This window comes from Erythrolamprus reginae, chromosome 4 (genome assembly GCF_031021105.1).
Source record: "Erythrolamprus reginae isolate rEryReg1 chromosome 4, rEryReg1.hap1, whole genome shotgun sequence".
In the NCBI taxonomy this organism is placed as follows: domain Eukaryota; kingdom Metazoa; phylum Chordata; class Lepidosauria; order Squamata; family Dipsadidae; genus Erythrolamprus; species Erythrolamprus reginae.
In genome coordinates this window covers 101769805-101794248 of record NC_091953.1, presented here as the reverse complement: position 1 = coordinate 101794248, position 24444 = coordinate 101769805, and positions in this window count along the sequence as shown.

Below are 24444 nucleotides of genomic sequence, written 5' to 3'. Positions count from 1 at the left end.
GCATAGGCAACAACAACTGAGAGATTATTATCAAAGAAAATGAGGCCACCTGTGGTTGGGTGGGGCTGTGGTAATTAGTGAGGCTGCTATAAATAGCAGCCTGTGGGTTTGGCCATTGTGGAGGATTATCTGATCATTGTGTTTCGTAACTGCTTTACTGACTTTGACCTTTTGTGTGCTGATTTTTCCCCGCTTTGAAACTAAACCAGGGCAAAGTGTGTTTCACTTTGTGAAAGAAGAAGGACTGTGAATTGCCTCACAGCTGCAAGCTAAGTATCACAGAACTGATAAGGGACTTGTACAAATTACCAGTTTGTTTGGAGACGAGTGCTCTTTGCTATACCAAAAGAGTGCTTAGTTTAAGTGAATTTTCATTATAAAGAACATTGTTTTGAATTTTCAAACGTGTGTGTGTCTGAAATTTGTACCTGTGAATTTTTGGGAGGAGTCTACCAGAGAGCCCGACAGAACAATTCCTGCAGGTGAGTAGCCTGTGATGGCAATGGGTCAAATAGAAAGTATGGTTCTGCCCTATGTCTATTGCAGTCACTGAGCTACAGTGTAATTCTATGTGATGCCATAAAATGTATGTGTGTAGCCAAAGAACAGAAAAGGATGGGGTTGAATGAAAAATAGCTAAAAGAAAGGAAAACAGGGAGTGATGGAGGTAATTGGGATTGGAATTTCAGTTGGTAGGTTTTGTGAGTGCTCCTTGTCCACCTCAGGCCATGTCAGATTCTGAGAAGGATGAGCCAGGCCGCTTCTGAATACCCTGGACCAGGGGATTGCTAGATGAAGCATAGAGCGAAAATGAGGCAGAAAGTGACTTGAGCGAGCCTGAGGAACCACTAGAGGGGGCTGATGTGACAATGGGGGAGTGGTCCCAGTCAGAGAGTGAGGAAGACATGAGAGTGGAAAGTCATTGGATTGATCCTCGCTATAGAAGATTGCTCCGAAGGCGAGAGGAGTTACAGAGTAAAAGGTATTAGCTTACAGTCACTTCCAGGCAGTATAAAGGAGGATATGACTTTCAATCCTGGGCCTAGAAAGCCTAGAACTAAGACGCCTTAAATAAGATCTAAGTATTGTCCACAAGATCATATACTGCAACGTCCTGCCTGTCGGCGACTACTTCAGCTTCAACCACAACAACACAAGAGCACACAACAGATTTAAACTTAACATTAACCGCTCCAAACTTGACTGTAAAAAATATGACTTCAGTAACCGAGTTGTCGAAGCATGGAACTCATTACGGGACTCCATAGTGTCATCCCCAAACCCCCAACACTTTATCCTTAGATTATCTATGGTTGACCTATCCAGGCTGCAATCTAAAAATATTGAATGGAGTGGAGTGGAATGGAATGGAATAGAATTCTATTCTATTCTATTCTATTCTGTATAGTCTGGAGGACAGAAGGAAAAGGGGGGACATGATTGAAACATTTAAATATGTTAAAGGGTTAAATAAGGTTCAGGAGTGTTTTTAATAGGAAAGTGAACACAAGAACAAGGGGGCACAATCTGAAGTTAGTTGGGGGAAAGATCAAAAGCAACATGAGAAAATATTATTTTACTGAAAGAATAGTAGATCCTTGGAACAAACTTCGAGCAGACGTAAATCCACAGTAACTGAATTTAAACATGCCTGGGATAAACATACTGTATATCCATTGTAAGATAAAATACAGGAAATAGTATAAGGGCAGACTAGATGGATCATGAGGTATAAAGGAGGATATGACTTTCAATCCTGGGCCTAGAAAGCCTAGAACTAAGACGCCTTAAATAAGATCTAAGTATTGTCCACAAGATCATATGCTGCAACGTCCTGCCTGTCGGCGACTACTTCAGCTTCAACCACAACAACACAAGAGCACACAACAGATTTAAACTTAACATTAACCGCTCCAAACTTGACTGTAAAAAATATGACTTCAGTAACCGAGTTGTCGAAGCATGGAACTCGAATCCCAGTAAGGGTGTGGCTAGCTGATGAGGCCAGAACAAGGCCGAAATGGTACCATCCTAGTCTCCCTTAATTTTAAAATTTCAGCTAAAAAACATTTGATACATACAGAATATAGTTGTCGGCTATGAATAAATTAACTGCCTTGAAATGGCCCTGGGTTGGGCCTAGAGACAAAAAGGAGCAGTGACGTTCCTTCAATATACCAGGGTGATCCGACATAAAAAAAACCCCTATATATATATACCCACTAAAACCCTCATTGCGTATTGGACTAACTAACTAACTAACTAACTACCTACCTAAATGAATGAATGAATGAATGAATGAATGAATGAATGAATGAATAAATAAATAAATAAATAAATAAATAAATAAATAAATAAATAAATGTGTATGCCATGAGGCTCAGGAACGAGGCATAGGTGGTGGGATGGAGATTTAACTGAGCAACTTGCAATCTTCCCTGGCAGCAGCATTGGTTGTAGGAAGCTGACATGAAAGTAAACCACAATCAGCTGACCGTGCAACACTGCAACTGTCATAAATACTAGCAGTTTGGCAACACCCAGATCATGATAATGTGACTACCAGGGTGCTAGGATCACACAAACTTTGAGGAACAGTCGAAACCAGCAATTGCTCAGTGCCATCATAATTTCCAAACGGTCAAATGAATAAGTGACTACTCACTGAAGATTACCTGTATTCAAGAATAGGAATTGATGGGAATTTGTTTATGCATTTAGGGTTGTTGGTTTTTTAATACTTATATGCACCTATTTACACATGGTAGGATATGTGTTATTTTGTTTCTAGTAAAACTAACTGTTGTTTAGAACAAAATAATTCCAGGAGCTGAAATTGTCTCTCATTTTGACAGCTGCTGTCTTTTACATCATTCCAGATGTCTGTTATTTTTACTTTTGTTCAGTTGACACAGTGAAGTGATTTGGAGTGCTTTATACATATCTTTTTCCTCTTTCATCTCCTAAATTGAAAATAATTTGATGTGATGTTTCTTTTAGACTTTCAAAGCTCTTCAAAATCAGAGATGTTAAGAATACACGATATCCACACTTACTGCACGCATGGTGTGTGTGTGTATTCGTAGATTTGTTTCTGTAAATTTTTGTATGTGTGTCTATATACACATTCTTTATGAAATATTATAAACCAATTTAAAATATATGTTTGTTTATTTAGATTTGTATGCCGCCCCTCTCCGCAATATGTGTGCTTTGTTAGATTTCTGAATATGTACACACACACACATGTACACAAAAGAACTGGGAAGATAAATTTGGCAACAATGGCCATCTATTGCAAGTAGAGTTGTATTAGGTGCATTCCTTCTTAAAAGTTATTTCAATATCCCTCTATAGATCCTGACCTTAACCTCTTGCAGCCAGTCTTGGAGGATACCATGGTTCCTCCACCCAGTCATCAACCAAAGCAACTACTGCTATTTCTATCCATGACAAGAATCTGATTCCAAACTGAAATGGATCTAAATACAGTGATACCTTGTCTTACAAACTTAATTGGTTCCGGAATGAGGTTCTTAAGGTGAAAAGTTTGTAAGACGAAACAATGTTTCCCATAGGAATCAATGGAAAGGCGATTAATGCACGCAAGCCCAAAATTAACCTCTTTCGCCAGCCAAAGCTCCTGTTTTGCACTGCTGGGATTCCCCTGAGGTTCCCCTCTATAGGAAACCCCACCTACGGACTTCTGTGTTTTTGCGATGCTACAGGGGAATCCCAGCATGGGAATCCCAGCATAACAAAAGCAAGCACTTCACTGGCAACGGAAGTTTGGAGGTGGAGTTTCCCAGTGAAGGGAGCATCAGCGAAATCACAGCATCGCAAAAACACTGAAGTCCTCGAAACCCCACCTCTGGACCTCTGTGTTTTTGCAATGCTGCGATTTCACTGAGGCTCCCCTCACTGAGAAACCCCACCTCCAGACTTCCGTTGCCAGTGAAGCACCCGTTTTTGTGCTGCTCGGATTCCCCTGCTGGGATTCCCCTGCAGCATCACAAAAACACGGAAGTCCAGAGCATAGTTCCCTCTAAGCTGAGCAGTGAGCAATCGCTCACTTAAAAATCATCATCAACTCAGAGTTTTCCAAACCTGCCCAGAAGCCAAGAGGGAAAGAGTGAGAGAGAAGGAGAGAGAGAGGAAGAGAGGAAGAGAGAAAAACAGATAGAAAAAAGAGAGGAAGGAAAAGAGAAAGAAAAAGAATGGGAGTAAGGAAGAGAGAAAGAAAATCAAAATCTAGTTTGAAACTAGCTCAACTATTTAAGTGGCATTTTGATATTGATAGAGTTGCCCTATTATGAGCTCACTGTTATAGACACACAGTACAGTATTTTATTTTGAAATTCTCTGAGGCAAAACAGGGTGGGTTTTTTATTTGTTTGTTTGTTTGTTTGTTTGTTTGTTTGTTTGTTTATTTATTATTTCTGTGCCGCCCAGTCCCAAAGGGACTGCCGCTCAGACACTATTCTTTTCCGCCCACCCACCCCCCCAAAAAATTTGAGGGAAAACTGGTCCAGAGGTGGGGTTTCCCATTGAGGGGAGCCTCAGGGGAATCCCAGCAGCGCAAAAACGGGTGCTTCACTGGCAACGGAAGTCCAGAGGCGGGGCATCCCAGCGGCAGCGATGGGTTTGTAAGGTGAAAATAGTTTGTAAGAAGAAGCAAAAAAATCTTAAACCCCGGGTTTGTATCTCGAAAACTTTGTATGATGAGGCGTTTGTAAGACGAGGTATCACTGTACCTTGTTTCCTCAAGAGTGCTCTGTAGCTGATGCCCCTGCGGTGCTTCAGGGCTAATGCCATTATTAAAGTTTAAATATCATGTTGACATCTCTACTATAGTTCAGAGAAATCTGAGGGATGTCCTTTGAAATATTTTTATGTGCTTATGATTCCCATAAAGGACATATCTCGCTGATAACACCTGCAAACCAGCTTCTCTTGGGTCCACTTTTTAAAATGTCATATGCAATTTCCATTACTTTAACATTCAACCAATCTAGCATTTCTTAATGAAACTCCACTGCAGTGTTTCATTTGTCTTGGAGTTTTCAGTTATCTATACTCCTGGCTTGATGCAACATTTGTGGCGAGAGAGAGCTTCTCCCAGGCAGCTAATGAGCTCCTGAGGGTAAAGGGTGCAATGAAATTCAGTTTTGATTTACTATGAGGAAGTTGCTTTCTTTCTTTGGTGAAAAGTGAGTAGGGATTCAAGATGGAGATTTATGGTTATTTGTTTTAGAATTACCTAGAAATGTTCCAAGAAAAACAACAACATATGGTGAATTCCTTTTCCTTTTTTTCTTCTTTCTGCATGCGCAGAAGCACAAAATCACCAAAATCTCTCTCTCACACGCATCCTTATAAAGCCCTATAAAGCCCTACATGGCATCGGACCAGAATACCTTTGGGACCGCCTTCTGCCACACAAATCCCAGTGGCCGATTAGGTCCCACAGAGTTGGCCTTCTCTGGGTCCCATCGACAAAACAATGTCATCTGTCGGAACCCAGGGGAAGAGCTTTCTCTGTGGTGGCCCCAACCCTCTGGAATCTACTCCCCTGGAGATTAGGACTGCACCCCCTCCTCCTCGCCTTTCATAAACTCTTGAAAACCCACCTGTGTCACCAGACACGGGGAAATTGATATACTCCCTCAGCTGTTCTGCGTTATGTTTGATTTTTTTGGATTGCATGATTGTTTCTTAATAAGGGTTTAAAATATTGGGGGTTTTTAATATTGGTTTTGTATTTTGCATTGCCTGTTGTGAGCCACTCCAAGTCCTCGGAGAGGGGCAGCATACAAATCATAATCATAATCATAATCATAATCATAATCATAACCATAACCATAACCATAACCATAACCATAACCATAACCATAACCATAACCATAACCATAACCATAAAAATAACCATAATCATAATCATAATCATAATCATAATCATAATCATAATCATAATCATAATCATAATCATAATCATAATCATAATCATAATCATAATCATAATCATAATCATAATCATAATCATAATCATAATCATAATCATAAAAATAATCATAAAAATAATCATAATCATAATCATAATCATAATCATAATCATAATCATAATCATAATCATAATCATAATCATAATCATAATCATAATCATAATCATAATCATAATCATAATCATAATCATAATCATAATCATAATCATAATCATAATCATAATCATAATCATAATCATAATCATAATCATAATCCTCTCACAAGATTTTTCTTCCTGTCCATGCACAGAAGTAAAATCTTGCTCAGACGTGCACGCGGTCCCCGGAAGTGCACGCGGTTCCCTTTTTGCGACTGGACCTATGGTATGGCTAGAACCGGTAGCAACCCGCTACTGGTATAAGCATTTCTTTATTACGGCAATTATCTTCATAATACAAACTGAGCAAACTGATTTTTAGTCATACGTTACTGATCAATACTAGCCAAGGATAGGCTCTACATATAACTCTACTCAGTGGCCAATGACAGTAAAGTTATTTATTTATTTATTTATTTATTTATTCATTCATTCATTCATTCATTCATTCATTCATTCAATTTTTATGCCGCCCTTCTCCTTAGACTCAGGGCGACTTACAACATGTTAGCAATAGCACTTCTTAAGAGAGCCAGGATATTGCCCCCACAATCCGGGTCCTCATTTTACCCACCTTGGAAGGATGGAAAGCTGAGTCAACCTTGAGCCGGTGATGAGATCTGAACCGCTGACCTACAGATCTACAGTCAGCTTCAGTGGCCTGCAGTACAGCACTCTACAGTCACCCCGGCTCTATTGGTTATTCTGTAAATAGCTTTGCTATTTTTCTTAATTAAACCTTTATATGTCATATTTAAGTAGCTGATTCAAAGATGCAACTATCCAAAATATATTTCCTTATGAACATCCTATAGGCTGTTTTGTGTGTACAGTATTTATGAGCACACAATGTTCAACTGTACCTGCTTCCATTTCTGTGTTGCATCAAACACATTTTTGAGGGTACCATTTGGTTTTACTGAAATCATGACAGATTTTGTTTATTTCCAGCAAAGGAGTAGGATTGACTATTTCTGTTTCCTTGTCACTTGACACATGAAAGTTGCTGCCTGTATCACACTTTGTTCAGCTATGAAATGAGTGAAAATTACTGTATACGCTATCTTCCTTGACCTATTGATGTATGCTTCCAATTTTCCACGCTAGTAACATTATAGCTACCTTCAGTTTCAGCTTAAAACATCATTAATTAAACTGCTGATTTTTAAAAATAGCACTTTTACCTGTTGTTATCATGTGGAGGGGACGGGTGCATATTTATGCAGTGGTGAAAAAATTGCATTTATCTGTTTTCTATGTTCTTTTGACTGTTCTCACAAATCTGAATTTTCTCACAGTTCTGTAGATTTGATCCTACAGAAGAGAAAGTCTGTTTCTTGCTGTTTCCTTCCCATCTGGTCTGTGAATTTTTTTTTCTTTTTTTTCCTTTTTCTTCCTTCAGGCTATTCACTTGCATCTGCTAGATGCTTTCTGCTTGGCTTCTCAAAAATCTTCTTTTTGCATTTCATATACTTGAGATTGGTAGGCTTTTTTTTTCTATTTCTGTTAGTGAAGAAAATGGATTAAAAGGGACTCCATTTTAATGCTAGTAGCTACAGACCACAGGCCAAGCTGTGACTGGTCTAGAATTGAGTGGGGTGCATTTCAATTGCATAACACCACTGCTGTTTCTGCTGCACTGGCTCCCAGTCTCTTTCTGGGTGCAATTCGGATTTGGATTTGTACCATATTGGATTTGTACCATGTTATTTATTGTTGTTGTGAGCTGCCCCGAGTCTTTGGAGAGGGGCGGCATGCAAATCTAATAAATTATTATTATTATTGTTGTTGTTGTTCTTTGTTGTTGTTGTTGTTCTTTGTTCTTTATTCTGTGTTGTTGTTGTTGTTGTTATTATTATTATTATTATTATTATTATTTTCAAGATACTGGGCTCAATAGATGGCTGGGCCCCCAAGGATGACAGGGCTGGGCCTGGGGCCTATTGTGTTTGGGCTTGGGCCAGCCGTTGCTCCCACATATGGGAGAGATGCGGCACAAAGTGAGTGTGAAAGCCTGGCTGACAGCCAGGAAGACGTGACAGACAGCCCCAAGGATGAGTCCACTGGTTCAGAGGAGTTGGCAGACAGCACACAAGACCCAGCAGACAGCCCAGGGGATTTGGCACGCAGCCACAGTCTCTCTTCATTGGATTCCGATGCAGAACAGCTCATAGACATGCGTAGCCGGAGAGCCATGCAAAGGAGGGCTCAATTAAAGGACTATTACCGGTGATCAGAGTAGCACCTGGGCTGGGTGTCGTTCTCATACTGAGGGCTGGGTGTGGTTCCCCTAATGAGGGCTAAAGGTATAAAAGGGAACAGACGCAAAAGGCAAACTGTGGCTGTTTACCTGTGTGATTTTGTGGTTCCTGCTCTGAAGTGTCTGTTCCGTGCCTTTGAATTTCAACCCAGCCTTTTCAGGCAAGTGAGAGGTGAAACCTCTGAGACTAGCTGGTTGCTCTCAAGTCTCCACAATTCAAAGGACACCTGAAACGTTTCTGCTCCATGCAGGTTGTCTTTGTTTGCTTTTTCCTGCACTTTGTATGTGGCTGACTGTACGCCTTGCACTATAGTTTATTCCTGACAATAAGGACTGTTTTTGTTAACCCTTTTTGTTTGTTTAATACAAGTTTGCTGATTAGAAAAGCACATGTGTGTTTGATTTCTTTTCCCTGGACTGTTACTAATCGCCTGAGCCCAGTCAGGCAGAACAGGGCCTTTGACTTGCTGCTCCAGGGTCACCATTTCCAGGATCTGAGAACCTCTGTCTTTGGGCAACAAGGATCCTTCAGTCCTTGGCCTTCCATGGGTAGACCCTTCTCTTGTTCCCTGAACTTCCTTTCCCACCTCTTGTGGACACCTGGGATGAGAAATGCCATCTTCTCTGCAACTCTTGCAGGATGGTGTAGGGTCTCCTGCTTGAGTGGGGAGGTTGTACTAGAAAGTCACTTCCAACTCTGGTATTCTGTTATACTTGCAGGACCATTCCTCCTTGCAGGTATTAGCCCATCCTTACAAAATCACATGGTAGTGACATTTGGATTAAAACTGAACAGTGTGAAGCAATTCCGTAGAATTAATCCCTAGTTTCTCTGAGATCTCTTATGCGTTGAGTTATCAGGATTGCCATTTTGGTGCTTCCTTTGCTACACACAGGTGACATCAATATCAAGTTCAATCACTTAATCAAAGAATCGAAAGCCTGATAGAACACAACAATCTTTTAACCTAAGGAAAATAAAGGAAGAAAGCCAACTTATTTATCATATGTAAAAGCCCAAAATAATTGCTCCTACGAAAAGGTTATAACTAAAACATCTAACAACCTAATTTCTCTAAGTGGACATATAAAGGACTTTTATGGATAAATCATATCATAAATTATGGAAGGATTCACATGGAAGCTAATGTTGGAAAAGTTAATACAACGATCAGCCTTATTTGCACAGTCTCTCCTGTATCTCCTAGAGAAGAGCTTACTGGATCAGACCAGCAGCCCATCTATAATTTTTATGTCAGAAAGGAGCATTCAGATGCATTAAGCAACCTCATAAATATGGACGGGACAATGATAGTCTCCCTTCCTCCATCCCAATGGTTTCTCATGCCTTGAATTTAAAGGGTGCTGTTTATGATTTGTAGAGATTGATTTTATCTATTTTCCTTTTAAATCTCTCCAAAATCAGGTTTTAGGCCACATCTAATGGCAGCAAATCTCACAATTTAACATTGTGGTTGCCTAAAGAAGTATTTCTTTCTATCGCTACTGAATTTTTTCTATTTAATGCTTTTTCAAGGACCTGAAGCTTTAATACTCTAAGAGGAATAAAAACTTCTTGTATTCTTTTCATGCCATGCATGAGTTTAGGCAGCTTAGTTGTAACTTCCTAATCTTAAAACCGAAAGTCCCATTCAGGGCTGGGTTCTAACTTACCTCGCCACGGCTTCACTTTCTCCCACAGCATGTGGGCATGTGCACATTTATGATTTGATTTGATTTGATTTGATTTGATTTGATTTATTATTTATTATTATTTATTATTTATTTATTTATATAAATCCAAGTAATACAAATCCAAGTAATAAATAAATTTGATTTGATTTGATTTGATTTGATTTGATTTGATTTGATTTGATTTGATTTGATTTGATTTTTATGCCGCACTTCTCCTTAGACTCAGGGTGGCTTACAACATGTTAACAATAGCACTTTTTTTTTAACAGAGCCAGTATTGCCCCCACAATCCGGGTCCTCATTTTACCCATCTAGGAAGGATGGAAGGCTGAGTTAGCCTTGAGCTGGTGATGAGATTTGAACTGCTGACCTCCAGATCAGCCAAAAAAAAAAAAGGAAAAAAGATGGCAACAGACACGCACTGGCACCAACAGAACCGGCGGTCACCACCAATTTACTAACGGTTCTAAAGAACTAAGTAGAACCAGTAGGAACCACCCTCTGGTCCCATTTGTTCTATTCTTTCTTTATGGAAAAGTTGCTCTAGTCTCTTAATTATTCGGTTATCCTTTGATATGGGTGATAGGAATGATGAGAAAAAAACTAGTAGTAATAGTAGTGCAGACTTAGTAAATAGTGTGACAGTGTTGAGGGAATTATTTGTTTAGCAGAGTGAAGGCGTTCGGGGAAAACCTGTTCTTGTGTCTAGTCCAGGATGCGAGGCGTCAGTAAATATTTTAACAGTCCTCTTTTTGACTCATGCAGTATATAGGTCTTCAATGGAAGACGGGTTGGTAGCAATTGCTTTTTCTCTTTAATAATGCAAGAGCAACAATCTCCATTCCTTTCTTTAGGCATCAACATTTTTTTTATTTTTTATTTATTATTGATTGATTTGTCCATTGCACAATGAGAGTTATATTGGATATACATATAGTAAATATATAATGAAGGGTATAGAGGATATACTCATAGTAAAATATATCTAAGAAAGAAGAGAAGAGAAGAAATAGGAATAAAATATATCAGTGAAGGAATAGAATAAACATAGGAAAGAAGAATGGTATAGGAGATATAGGAGAGCAATAGAACAGGGGACGGAAGGCACTCTAGTGCACTTATGCACCCCCCCTTACTGACCTCTTAGAGGTCTGGAGAGGTCAACCATGGATAGTCTGAGGGTAAAGTGTTGGGGGTTTGGGGATGACACTACAGAGTCCGGCAATGAGTTCCATGCTTCGACAACTCAGTTACTGAAGTCGTATTTTTTACAGTCAAGTTTGGAGCGGTTAATATTAAGTTTAAATCTGTTGTGAGCTCTTGTGTTGTTGTGGTTGAAGCTGAAGTAGTCACCGACAGGCAGGACGTTGCAGCATATAATTTTGTGGGCAATACTTAGATCATGTTTAAGGCATCTTAGTTCTAAGCTTTCTAGACCCAGGGTTGAAAGTCTAGTCTCGTAGGGTATTCTGTTTCGAGTGGAGGAGTGAAGGGCTCTTCTGGTGAAGTATCTTTGGACATTTTCAAGGGTGTTGATGTCTGAGATGCGATATGGGTTCCAAACAGATGAGCTGTATTCGAGGATGGGTCTGGCAAAAGTTTTGTAAGGTCTGGTGAGTAATGAGAAATTGCCAGAGCAGAAGCTACGTAGGATTAGGTTTACAACTCTTGAAGCCTTCTTGGCTATGTTGTTGCAGTGGGCTTTGGCACTTAAGTCTTTTGTTATTAATATACCAAGGTCTTAACCAAGTGGGGGTTATCTGTGATAATTTAATTATTCAGTTCGTATTTGGAGTTCAGATTCTTCTTCCCAATGTGTAGGGCAGAGCATTTGCTAGTTGAGATTTGGAGTTGCCATGTGTTAGACCACTCAGAAACAGCGTCCAGGTCTTCTTGGAGAGTAGTTGTGTTATCGGTGGTGTTGAAGAGTTTTACATCATCATAGGCCTAGTTCAGTGATGGCGAACAGAACAGGTGGCACACAGAACCATATTTGCTGGCACACAAGCCGTTGCCCTAGCTCAATTCCAGCATGCATGTGTGCACAAGCCAACTTGCACGGAGGCTCTGGGAGGACATTTTTGGCTTCCAGAGGGCCTCAGGAGGAGAATGGGGGAGGGCATTTCTTCCCTCCCCAGGCTCCAGGGAAGCTTCTGGAGGGTAAAAAATGGGCATGCCAGGCCCACCAAAAATTGGGAAATGGGCTGTTTCTGGATTCTAGAGGGCCTTTGGGGGGGGCAGGACAGACAATTTTTGCCCTCTCCGGGCATTGAATTATGGGTGTGGGAAATCACGCAGGTGCAATAGTGTGCACTTTTGACACCCGAGGGAAAAAAGTTTAGCCATCACTGGCCTAGTTGAAGGAATCAAAGTCAAATGGAACCACTATCTTTACGTCTTCTTTTTTTTCTGTGGCCTCCATCCAAAGCACTGAAGACACAAAAAAGGAATTTATTTCAATCAATAAATGAGATGTTATCAAAGCTTAAGTTATGCTATCAACCTCTATGGTGCAGATGTCAGCAAACCATAAGCCTTACTGGTTATGATGGCAGGTTACCTGATCCCATCAGGAAGGGCTCATGGCAAGTAAGGCCCTCTAACAAGCAAGGGAAGAATGATTATGTCAAGAAAGCCAAACTCTAAACCTTTTTGAAAGAAAATAAAAGCTAGGATACTTTTAAAAACACATTTAAACTTCTAGAAAGATTTAACTACAGGTCTGCAGCTGAGCAGAAATATACCCTCAATATGACTGTAGATAGATATGCATAAAGCATTTCATACTACATGAGACCAGTTATACATCCAAGCATGTTACAGTGTGCAATTTTGCTACCTCCACAGGTGCAGAAACAAAATCTTACTGGCCCCACAAGCACTTATGAGCCACGGCGGTGAGCGCAATTTAGCGTTCTGGCTAATAGCCCACCACTGCCTAAAGGTCCTGTCCTGTCCTTAGCATTAGGATGGGGGAATGTAGATTTTAGGAGATTGTTTTTCTACTTTTTAATCCCATCAGTTCCAGGCTTAGGTGGGAGCTTGCGACTAAAGGTGTTTTGTTTATGAATAGATTGCTCTAGTCTTTCTGAAGAGATACCAAATCTCTATTTCAAAAGACCAGCCTCTTCAAGCTTCTGCTTGAGACTGTTTTCCTATGGCAAGGAGGCTGGGTCTGCTTTCTGCCTTTAAGAACATGTTACTCCATTTCTACATTGAGGAAATATAATATTCTGCTTCTGTTAAAATTACCAAAAATATTTCATTATTGGGGAAGGGGGACTTCCCATATACTGTAACCAAATTCCAATTTTAAAAAATGAGAAATGAATGCCAAAACAAACAATGGAGATTATCCATAGAAAGGAATGTTAGACATAATAGACCAGAAAATGAAAAAAGAACATTACTACCTTATACAACATATAATTATAGCAACCAGGATATGTATTGCCCAAAATTGGAAGGAAGAAGAAACGCCAACAGAAAGAATTATTATTAAATATATATATAACTATGCAGAATTAGACAAAATGACACAATAATTGAAAGATAAAGATGAATTGAAATACTATGAAGTATGGAAGGAATTTTATAATTGGATAGAAAATAGGAAGCAGAAATAAAGCTGTATAAAGGGGCATTATGTTGAATAATTATAAAAATATAAGATGGCTACTATAGAAATATAAGAACACATTCACACACACAAAAAAAGGCTTTACATAAAGCTGAATAAAACCATTGGTACTGAGCATTGGTTCCATTGGTACTATATCTTATAATATATAAGATATAAGATAAGATATGGTGTTGAAATGGAAATTCAAATTAATAAAAACAAACACATTTTAAACCTGAAGTATGGAAGAAATATATTTATATATATGGATTAGCTGTCAAGATAGACAGAAGGTGTGTGTGTGTGTGTGTTTGTTACACATTTCTATGTGTTTTCTTTTCTTTTTCTTATTTGTTTTTTTCTTCTATTTCTGTATATGTAAGATGTTTGTTTCATTTTAAGACAATGTACAATATAAAATTAGTTTAAAGAAATAGGAAATAGACTCCACAGATTATATACAGTGATACCTCGTCTTACAAACCCCTCGTCATACAAACTTTTCAAGATACAAACCCGGGGTTTAAGATTTTTTTGCCTCTTTTTCCAAACTATTTTCACCTTACAAACCCAAACCGCCACCACTGGGATACCCCACCTCCAAACTTCTGCTGCCAGCGAAGTGTCCATTTTTGCGCTGCTGGGATTCCCCTGAGGCTCCCTTCCATGGGAAACCCCACCTTTGGACTTCCATTGCCAGCAAAGCACCCATTTTTGTGCTGCTGGGATTCCCCTGCAGCATCACAAAAACACGGAAGTCTGGAGGTGGGGTTTCCCATGGAGGGGAGCCTCAGGGGAATCCCAGCAGTTCAAAAACGGGTGCTTCGCTGGCAACAGGGGTGAGTTTTGGGCTTGCACACATTAATTGCTTTTCCATTGATTCCTATGGGAAACATTATTTCGTCTTACAAACTTTTCACCTTACAAACCTCGTCCCGGAACCAATTAAGTTTGTAAGACAAGGTATCACTGTACTGTCTTTTTAATTGTATATATCTTCAATAAAACTTTTTTTAATTTTTTTTTTTAAAGAAAGGAATGTAATAGCCTGACTGTTTGCTTTGCTAACCAGTAGCAGGGATATGCAAACTGCTCCAGAGTTGAAAGAACTAACCAATTATCTTACTAAGGTCAAAGCAGGGAGCTTGTTAATTTGCTATTTATGCTTGTTTGTATAAGCAATCTCTCTTTCTGTGATTAAGGGGTAAAATAGAAAAAAAACATGTCAATCCCTGGAAATCAACCCACTAACTAAGGATATACTAATACTTCAGAATACTACATGTTATTACATCAATTTTTGACCCTTTGGCTTTTCAAAAAATGTACATTCCTAGTCAAAATTGCTTCTTCATCCTACCCCTTTCCAAAATCAGGGAAGAAATGTCTAAAACAATTTTTTAAATCTCCCAGATATGATAAGATTATACTCAATTTCTTTCCTTTGAAGGTCTTCAGAAAAGTGAGTTAAAAAGATTGATCTTTTAGAGCTTTTTACAAATACTTATATTTGAAGCACCTTGCCTTTGTATTAAAAGTTGAAATTACACATTTGCTATAATTTGCTGCTGTCCAGAATGCACAGATTTATTTACAGTTGTTTAAAATATTTAAGGAAAAGGGCTTTTATCCAGTATAGGATGAATTCAACAATATAGAAAAATCCACATTTGCTGATCAATAACACACTGTGTTTAAAATATAGAACACAGAAATCTGAAACAATTAATAATGAGAAAAAATACAAATTGGCTTCTACAAGTGTTAGCTCTTGCTAGAAACTTGACAATTTTTATAGTGGCTGTCCACATTTCCAAGTTAGGATAATGATCATTTCTGATCATCCAGCCAACTAAAATTTTCAACAGTCAGGTTTATGAGTGCCAGATGTCATGGATAGTACCCATACCAGAATATCTCCGGGACCGCCTTCTGCCGCACGAATCCCAGCGACCGATTAGGTCCCACAGAGATGGCCTTCTCCCGGTCCCGTCAACCAAACAATGTCGTTTGGCGGGTCCCAGGGGAAGAGCCTTCTCTGTGGCGGCCCCGACCCTCTGGAACCAGATCCCCCCTGAGATTAGAACAGCCCCCACCCTTCTTGCCTTTCGCAAACTCCTTAAGATCCACCTCTGTCGTCAGGCATGGGGGAACTGAAATATCTTCCCCAGGTGTATACTGTTTATGTATGGTATGTTGTGTGAATGTTTTTTAAATTATGGGTTTTTAGCTTTATAATTATTGAATATGTATTTTACACTGTTTTTCTGTTGCTGTTGTGAGCTGCCCCGAGTCTGCGGAGAGGGGCGGCATACAAAATAAATAAATAAATAAATAAATAAATAAATAAATAAATAAACAAACAAACAAACAAACAAACAAACAAACAAACAAACATACATACATAGATTATTGACACAACCTTTACATTTGAGCAAATATCCAGCTATTGTACAAATAATTAGTATATTTACCTATAATCTTCAGATTAAGTAGAGAGACAAACTCAGACTAGGTTTTTCAAAGTGCTCCTTGAAACATGCAATATATTATAGAAACAACTAAGACTATTTATGGAACTGCCTCCTCCCTCATATCTCGCTGTGGCCATTAAGGGCACACATAGTCAGCCTTCTCCAGGTCCCATCCGCCAAACAATGTTGGTTGGCGGGACCTTGGGGAAGAGCCTTCTCTGTGGCGGCTCCGACCCTTTGGAACCAACAGCCTCCAGAGATCCACACTATGTCCACCTTATTGGTCTTCCGTTAAGACCTGGTTTTTACGGCAGGCCTAAATTAGGCTGATTGCAAGTATGTATGGTTTTTTATGTTATTACTGTTATTACTTACTTTTATTATTAGATTTTAAATGTTTTTATTGTTGTTGCATTTATTCCTATTGTTAGCCGCTCCGAGTCTGTTTGGAGTGAGTGGCATATAAAATACAATCAATCAATCAATCAATCAATCAATCAATCAATGAACAGCCTGAAAATGCACATCATACCAGTAAGTGAGATTGGTTCAGTCATTTTGTAGATATAAATCCAAGATCCTGTGTTTAAGTCTGATTTACCTAACTGATGACATTATCAATATTAGATGCCACAATGTAACACAGCAGTCCCCAAACTTTGGCCCGTGGGCCAGATGCGGCCCGCTGATGTCTTTTAACTGGCCCGTGGCAGCACACAAGATTTTACTGATCGATATAATAAGCTCCCGAATCTCCTGTCCACTCACCGTGGTCGGCTGCTGAGTGAGGAGGAAGTGGAGAGGCAAGAGGCGGGGAGGAAAGTGGGCCTGCAATTGGCCCCTTTCTTTGCTGCCTTTAGGGAATAGAAACTGCTGCTGCCCTATGGCAGAGCAGCCACAGCTCCTCTCTCTAAAAGCGAGAAAGAAAGGGGCCAATTGCAGGACCTTTTCCTCCCCGCCTCTTGCCTCCCCACCTCCTCCTCCGCGGTGTGTGGACGGGAGATTCAGGAAATTAGTAATTCAAAAACTCCACTGAAAGTCACAGCTAAGTGCACCATGGCTACGTCTGTGGGGGGGGGAGGTGGCTGCTTGCAAACCCCTGACCTTCCCCGCCTCCCCCTGTGGCACAAGGCAAGCACACCTCCACTTCTCTCTCTCTCTGCTTGTCCAGAGAGCACCGCCTCCATGCCCTCCCCTTCGCTCTGCCCTCACAGCAGCTGCCATTGGTGCAGCGACAGCGGCGGCTCCTCTCGGACCAGGCCCCACCAGCGGGTGCTGCTTTCCGCACAACTCCAGCCTTCTCTCGCCCCAGCTGGCTGCTGACACAGGCGGCGGGGACCGCCCTGTCCCCCTTCAGGGCCTCTTTGACAGCCCTTCCCGGCAGAGGCACTGCATCTGCCTTCCCAACAACTCCTGCTGCCGGCGCACAGCTCTGCTCACCCGAAGCCTGGTGTTGACGCTGGAGAGCAGGCTTCAGGCTCTCAGCATCAGTGGCTGCCATGGGGCTGTTGTTGTTGTTGCAGCGGCTGCCCTGTGCCGGCCAGCAAAGCTGCTTTGCTGGCGGGACAGGGCAGCCGCCGCGACAACAACAACAACATTAATTAATTGCCCACCCCTGATATATAGTATACAAAGTGGTGGCCCATGTAACAAAAATACAATATAGTTTCATACAGTAGAGTATATTTATGTACCAAATTATAAAATCAATGTCCAAAAGCCCATCTTGCTTTTTCAGATAGCAAGGCAATAATAGGGGGAAAAATGGGCCTTAGAGGCAAAACAAGTTTTTGTCTATTTGATCAGATGGTTTCTTTCCAGCCTAGTCTACTTGTTCTGGCCTTTTTTTCTGACTGAGGACAAGGCTCTGCAAAAAAGAAAACAGTCAGACCCCAGAAGTGGACAATCTGCCATTTAACTGCTTTTAGCAACAGCAATAGCATTTAGACTTACATATCACTTTACAGTGCTTTGCAGCCCTCTCTGAGTAGTTTACAGAGAGTAAGCATATTGCCCTCAATATGGGCAATATGGGTCCTATTTTACTGACCTTGGAAGGATGGAAGGCTGAGTCAACCCTGAGCCTATGAGATTCAATCTGTCAAACTGCTGTCAGCTGGGGATTAGCAGAAGTAGCTCGAAGTACTGCACTCTAACCACTGCAACACGAAGGCTCTCTCTTATTCCTATGTTAAAAATAAATTGTAAAAACCCGTGCAAATAAATCAATATTTTTTTCACCACAGGGCTATAGGGGAAACAAAGCAGTCTGGGGTACTGATAACCTTTGATAGTCCATTTTAAGGCTATGAATAGATTTCTGCAACTCATTCCTAAGAACACCGCATTGCAAACATATCAAGGCAGCTGCAAAAAAATCAACATTTCTCTCAAGAGAACTGCTTTTACTTGACAGATTCTTATACTGGCGTAATAAAGAAGGTGTTTGTTTGTAAGAGGGGAGGAGGCAAAGAAAGAATATGCCAATTTGATTTTCAAACATATACCAGTAGTACTTGATGTACGACTGATTGCTTACCAAACCATTTGAAGTTCTAATCAACCTACCTTATGATCTGAATTCTGATTTTGAACATTTATGGCCATTTGCAGCATTCTATAATCATGCCACTGAGTTTTATAACAGTTTTGCCAAAAACTGGCATTTAGTTCTGGGTTTTAGCAAAGCTGTGCCCATAGTGAACCACTGGTCCACTTAATGAGCCTTGGTGGTTTGCAGTACTGCAAGCTTCTTCTGCTGGCTGTTGGCTGTAGTTCACTAATTCAGATCTCACCAGGCTCAAGGTTGACTTAGCCTTCCATCCTTCCGAGGTGGGTAAAATGAGGACCCAGATTGTTGGGTGCAATATGCTGGCTCTGAAAACCGCTTAGAGAGGGCTGTGAAGTGGTATATAAGTGCTAATGCTATTGCTATTAATGACCACAGTGATTTGTTTAACATATAAAGCCCTACATGGCATTGGACCAGAATATCTTTGGGACCACCCTCTGCTGCATGAATCCCAGCGACTGATTAGATCCCACAATGTTGGCCTTCTCCGGGTCCCGTCGACTAAACAATGCCATCTGGCGGGACCCAGGGGAAGAGCCTTCTCTGTGGCAGCCCTGGCCCTCTGGAATCAACTCCCCCCAGAGATTAGGACTGCCCCCACCCTCCTTGGCTTTCGAAAGCTCCTAAAAAGCTCCTAAAAACATCGCCAGGCATGGGGAAACTGATACACCCCTTAGCTACTATGTTTTTTTATGTATGGTTCATTAGGTTGTGTGATTGTTTTTTATAGAAAGGGTTTTAAATTGCTTTTAGTGTTAGATTTGTACATTGTGTTTTGCTGTTTTGAGCCGCTCCGAGTCCTCAGAGAGGGGCGGCATACAAATCTAATAAATTATTATTATTATTATTATTATTATTATTATTATTATTATTATTTACAACTGCCACAATAATAGTCATAAAATCAGGTCGATCATGCAACCAATCTATTTTACAACTGTCACAAATTACAACCATGATGGACAGGCTCCATTATGGTCATAACTCGAGGATTCCCCATATTACAAATATTACTGGATGGTGGTTTTAACTTTATTCCCCCACTTACATACCGAACCCAATGCAGGTTTGTTGTTCTGACTTCTGTGGGACACATTCTTCTCAAAAGTCACCCACATTTGTTGTCAGCAGAAATAGAAACAGTAAGAGTTGTATGTGTTATCACAACAAACTTCACAACTCTTCCCTGTCATGTTTTTATAATCAGTGTTTGGTTTCAATGAGGAGAATTTTTGTCTTCCCACATGGCCTTGGGCAGAAAGAAATTTTACTAGAGAAATCTAATTCACTCTTTCTACCTCTGGGATCAAACACGAAGGATTTCTTTTCCTCAAAACCTAGAACCCCAAAGTCTACACAGCTGTATGTGTGAGCACATGGATGCATGCGGGTGCGTGCATGCACATGTACTTTATGTATCGTATTATTCAGAGTATAAGACACACCTTAGTTTTGGAGGAGGAAAATAGGGAAAAGAATCTGCTTCCCAGGTATTCATCTAACTATGTCCTTAGCCAGTACATTATTTTATCCCTTGGTTAGTGTTATGTTTGAGCCTGGGCCAGCCGTTGCTCCCACAGATGGGAGAGACGCGGCACACACTGAATGCGAAAGCCTGGCTGACAGCCAGGAAGACGTGGCAGACAGCCAGGAGGACGAGGCCACTGGTACACAGGATGCAGCAGACAGCCCAGGGGATTTGGCATACAGTCCCTCAGACAGTCTTTCGTCTCTGGATTCTTCTGCAGATCAATATATTGATCTGCATAGCAGAAGAGCTATGCAGAGAAGGGATTGACTAAAGGAGTATTACAAGTCATCATAGTAGCACCTGGGCTGGGTGTGGTTCTTATACTGAGGGCTGGGTGTGGTTTCCTTAATGAGGGCTAAAGGGATAAAAGGGAACAGAGGCCCAAGGCAAACTGTGGCTGTTTATCTGTGTTATTTTGTGGTTCCTGCTCTGAAGTTTCTGTTCTGTGCCGTTGGAGTTTTCAACCCAGCTTTTTCAGACAAGTGGGAGGTGAAAACTCTGGGACTTGCTGTTTGCTTTAAAGATTCAAAAGGACTCCTGAAACGTCTTTGCTCATTCCAGGTTGTCTTTGTTTGTTTTTTCCTGTGTTTTTGTATGCGGCTGAAGTAAGCCTTGCACTATCATTGTTTTTAGACACTAAGAACTGTTTTGAGTAACCCTTTTTTTTTATTTAATACAAGTTTGCTGATTAGCAGAGCACGTGTGTGTTTGATTTCTTTTCCTTGGTCTATTACGCATTGCCTGAGCCAGTCATGCAGAACAGTTAGGGCTTTAAAAAAATCTTTATTCAGAGAGAGTAACAATGAAAGAGCTTGCAATCCAGTAAGAGCTGGGAACATCATTAGCACCTGAAAAGAAACATTTGGAGCAAGTAGAGCAATGGGGGAAAAAACTCTGCAAAGACTTAGGGCTTGGAAAACATTCTTTGCCAAGTATAACAATGAAAGAGCTTGCAAGCTGATAAGAGCTGGGAACATTGTTAGCACCTGGTTAGGGCTGGAAAGAAACTTATTCGGAGCAAGTTAGAGCAATGAAAAAAAATCCTACAAAGACAGGACTGGAAAACATTCTTTGCAGAGAGTAACAATGAAAGAGCTTGCAAGGTAAGAACTGGGAAGATCATTAGCAGCAAGTTAGGGCTGAAAAAAGCTACATTAAGAGTATAAGACACACCCCAATTATCAGCCCCTTTTAGGGAGGAAAAAGGTGCATCTTATACTCTGAAAAATATGGTATATACACACAAAGTAAAAGCTAATGTTCTTATTAACATTGTCTGAACAGTTTGATATACAGCTGGGTGAAATTATTATATACATCTCCAGATAATGGATTTTTAAATTGGACAATCATCTGACATTCACCCAACAGAACCTCTCTTGAATTAGCTAAGTGGCCCAAATAGGGTTCTATGTCATGGATTCTAAAGCCAGATTAAGACCAATTGATACCCTGAGCACAAGCCCCTCAATGCTTTTGCAACTGAGTTTAATTAGTGCTGAAAACTGAAGGTGAGTGTGGCAGTGAAAGAGTTAAGGGCAAGATCATTGGGGAAGATATTTTGTTGTATACACACACACACACACACACATACACACACACCAGTGTTCTAGGAAACTACATATTTTCTTCGAGGACTAATCCAGGACTGATGGACACCATGAAGGTTTTCAGTGAGATGATGTTGGGTAACGTGAGAGTAGTTATTCTCCTCTCCACCCTCTCTGCAAAGACTCAGTCTCCAGATAGAGAGAACAATGGGAAAAAGCAATGAGCGAGCAAACTCCCATCTGGTAAGACCAACTAGTGCTGGATTTAATAATGAGTGCCCTGGACTTGAGGTTCTCACCTTACTTATTTGAGAATCCACTGAACTCAGGGAAACTTACTGTTGAACAAGAATGCACACATTTAAGGTTGCTGGGCTGATCTAGGATAATCCCATATAGAATTTCCCACATCTCCATTTTATTTTCATAAATAAACCATCTTCAATTGTTCCCTTCTGTTCTTTGTCCTTCCCGGTATGTTCTGTCTGGGTTCCCCCAGACCTCAACACCAACTGGAAAAAACAGCCAGACACTCTGGTAAAAGCCAAAAGTAGTTTATAACTGGAAAAAATAAACACAGAGGAAAACCTGTTCTTCCCAACAGACAGGATATAATACGGTACAGCAGGGTCCTGATGTCCAGACAATACAGCAAGCTTCTTGCTGGCACCCCCCCCCCCCCCAAGGTTTCAATAGTCAAAGGCACAAACCAGGATTCCAAGACGCCAAAGTTCACAGTCAAGTCCCACGACTCTCAAAGATAAAACTCCACAAGCCAGGAAGGGTGGGTCTGCCTTTTAGCCTTTCCCAAGAGCACTACACCCAAACCCAGCTGTTGCCACTTTAATGCTGAAAGTATTTAGCCAATTGATTCCGTCTCTGAGTAGCTCTTCGTTGTCGCAGATCAATTATGGCTTGTGCACTTTCCTCTAAGGAATCCAGGCTGCTTGCTGGGGAGAGCTCCCTCTGGTGGGACTCTGGCTGTCCTCCCTCTTCTTCAGCCTGGGATTCCTCCTCCTCGTCTGTCTGCACCTCCTGTTCCTCAGCCTCTCCCTCTGAGCTGGAAACCGACAGAAGGTCAGCCGTTCCCGGAGGGGCCTCAGACGGAACCACAACACGGTACAGCTACCTTTTCCCTTCACTCCATCTTGTCCTCTCTTCCCCCTTCTCCACATTACTCCTAAAAGCAAAGAAAATGACATATTTGATAGTGCATGTGAAAAAGAATGGAGGTTTCTTGAACCTGATGTGGCCTTGATCATGTATAACTGACTTGGCTAAATTGCTCACAAATTTTTTTAAGTTAGGTAAAGATATGCATTGTATATATAATTAATAAATGAATGGTAGCGAGTGGAGGATGACTGAGATATATATTTAAAAATATACATATACAGTGTTCCCTCGATTTTCGCGGGTTCGAACTTCGCAAATAGCCTATACCACGGTTTTTAAAAAAATATTAATTAAAAAAGACTTCACGGTTTTTTTCCTATACCACGGTTTTTCCCACCCAATGATGTCATATGTCATTGCCAAACTAATAATTTTTGCAAATAAATAACAAAAAAAAAATTATTGTTAATAAATAATTATGTTTATAAATATCAGGATCACTAAGTGTCTTATTCAATGGTGAGTACCAGTAATAATGGTGAGTAAATGGTGGTTAAGGGAATGGGAAATGGTAATTTAGGGGTTTAAAGTGTTACGGGAAGGCTTGTGATACTCTCCATAGACAAAAATAGTGTATTTACTTCCGCATCTGTACTTTGTGGAAATTCGACTTTCGCGGGCGGTCTCGGAACGCATCCCCCGCGAAAATTGAGGGAACACTGTACACGTATACAGCAATTTACATGAAACCTATTATGTCCTGAGAAGCTGGGAAGTTTTCACTCCAATCCAATAAGGAATTAGAGCAGAAAAAATTCTGATTGGCTGCTTCTCCAAAAGGCTCCCTATTTAAACTCCTGCCAAAAGTAGGCAGGGGCTGATGATTGCTCACTATAACCAATAAAAAGCTGAAGTCTCACTGCCAGTCTCCTGCCTCTTCGGTATCTAAACTCAACAAAACCCTTATCTACTTTTCAACCTATATACCTATGCACAAGATTTAGACAAGGTCTATCAGGTCATACAGAACCTTGAGCTACATATTCTTTTCTAATGAAGTCATAAGCATTAACAAAAAAATATACCCCAAAAGAAGGCAATTACACCAAGACCAAACATTCCAATTCAATGTATACTTTGTTCAAAGTTTACCCATGCATATACACTTGGCAGGTAGAGTAGAATGTCTAAATCTGGTACTTTGAGCTAAGCTTTAGGTTGAAGACTAGGAAACTACGAGTTCTAGTCCTGCCTTAGGCATGAAATCAGATTTGTATTTTGGGTCAATCAGTCTGTCACTGCCACTCAACGTGGCAGGTGGAGTAAATGTCTAAATCTGGTGCTTTGAGTTAAGCTTTAGGTTGAAACTCATATTATTTTTTAAAATAATATTATCACTGTGAGATTTGTTTCACTTATTTAAAACAGACTCTACTGCCTCTTAATCTTCTGATAAGAAGGCAACCTGCAAAACACACAGCTCAA